At 47.6% G+C, this 2,043-nt stretch overlaps 1 non-coding gene across 1 annotated transcript; it reads right to left on the reverse strand.

Annotated features, from left to right (window-relative positions):
• Positions 1 to 1,215: 1,215 nt before the first annotated feature.
• Positions 1,216 to 1,287, reverse strand: Trnag-ucc (transfer RNA glycine (anticodon UCC)). The gene has a single exon. It is a non-coding gene; the product is annotated as a tRNA-Gly (tRNA).
• Positions 1,288 to 2,043: the final 756 nt, after the last annotated feature.

The raw sequence follows: 2,043 nt of genomic DNA on the forward strand, positions 1-2,043 counted from the left end.
ATCTTGCGACCGAATGGATTTGTGTTGTAGTGAGGGGCGGAGATTTTTTTTGCCAGATAACATTCAGCGCCCATAAGGAATTGTGGAGAAGCTGCGTTTCTCTTACTTTTGTTTTAGAGAAGAGTTCTCATAATTCGGCTTCAGCTGCTCAACAACTCTTTCAGTAGCAGTACTTGTAATATTGTAGCGACCTTAAGCAACACGAGTCAATAAAAGAAAATAATTTATTAAGGGAGGGCATGGGGCCCACAATTCAATGTCACTGCTCCTATCGTAGCACACAGCCTAATTTTCCACTTAACGAAATCGCCAACTCATCTTTTCGACTCTTTCCTCCTTTCCGAACAGCAGCGGCAGCGCCACCTTCTGTGTGCGTAGGTGAGCTCCGCCTGCTGTTTGGGGTGCGTCGACCATCTCGCTGGTGTGTGCACGGGAACTCGTCCGCTAGACCTCACGTGTCGTCTGTTGCTGGTGCGAAATCGTGTATACGCATATTTTGCAGGCATTTTGGAATGGTACCTGTACAGCGAAGCTATGTTGATCCGTTTCACAATAATTTTCGGGCGGCGGTGGCAACGTGTAGCGTGAGGGTTTGTACCAAATACACCCTGCATCGGAGTCGCGAAGCAAGCAGCCGTGTAAAGCCGGGTAGAGGCTCCGAAGCGCAGCGCTAAACCATGGTATCGGTTTCAGTGTTTCACCGACTCCGTGAGAAACTGGCATTTTTGATGTTCCAGTCATCATCATCATCTGTCAGTTTTTTTATGTCCACTGCAGGACGAAGGCCTCTCCCAGCGACCTCCAATTAACCCCGTCTTGCGCAAGCTGATTCCAACTTGCACCTCCAACTTTCCTATTTTCATCACGCCACCTAAATTTCTGCCGTCCTCGAATGCGCCTTCTGTCCCTTGGCACCCATTCCGTAGCTCTAATGGCCCATCGGTTATCTACACTACGCATCACATCGCCTGCCCAGCTCCATTTTTTTTTCTCCTATTGCCAGCTGGAATATTGGCTATCACCGTTTGCTCTCTGATCCATACCGCGCTCTTCCGGTCTCTTAACGTTACGCCTAAAACTTCAGTGCATGGTCGTTAACTTGCTCTCGAGCTTCTTCGTTAACCGCCAAGTTCTTCCCCCATATGTTATGACCGGCAGAATATAATGATTGTAAAATATATGCGTAAATAAAAAAACGCCTATATAAAAAAAACGTGCGTCGGCCGGGAATCGAACCCGGGTCAACTGCTTGGAAGGCAGCTATGCTAACCACTATACCACCGACGCTACGATAGAGCGGCTCCCTTGCACCGCTCTTGTGCCGTGTGTTGAGCGCAATGACGAGGCGAGCAGCACTGAGTGAGAGAAAATAGGTCAATCCACGCTATTTTTATATGGCCGGCCCTGACGAGTACGTGCGACCGCCGCCAAGCACGTGTTACTGCCGCCTAGATCGCACATGCGGAAAACTCTCACCACACAGCTGCTTCCGTTGCTTCTGCTCGCACACAAAAGGACAATGTGACAGCTGTCACCAAGGGCCCTGGCCCCTGATATGTAATGCGCATTACCAAAAAGACTACAGCTCTGCCCCATATGTTAGCATAGAATGCAATTATTTTACACTTTTCTTTTCAACGACGGTGGTAAGCTCCCAGTCAGGATTTGGTAATGCCCGCCGTATGCACTCCACCCCATTTTTATTCTTCTGTAAATTTTACTCTACTAGTCAGGGTCGCCTGTGATTAATTGATCTACATAAACGTATTTCTGTACAGACTCTAGAAGCTCACTGGTGAGCGTAAATTATTGTTCCCTTGCCAGGCTGTTCAACATTACCTTTATCTTCAGCATATCAATCTTCAACCCCCCTGTCACACTTTCTCGGTTAAGGTCATCGATCATTTGTTGGAATTCATCTGAAGTGTTGCTTAACAAGACAACGTCATCTGCAAACCGAAGTTGCTCAATTAACATTGATCCTCACTCCTAAGCCCTCGCAGTCTAGTTGCTTGAATACTTCTAAGCATGCCGTGAATAGCA

The sequence above is a fragment of the Dermacentor silvarum genome, chromosome 9 (assembly GCF_013339745.2).
Source record: "Dermacentor silvarum isolate Dsil-2018 chromosome 9, BIME_Dsil_1.4, whole genome shotgun sequence".
In the NCBI taxonomy this organism is placed as follows: domain Eukaryota; kingdom Metazoa; phylum Arthropoda; class Arachnida; order Ixodida; family Ixodidae; genus Dermacentor; species Dermacentor silvarum.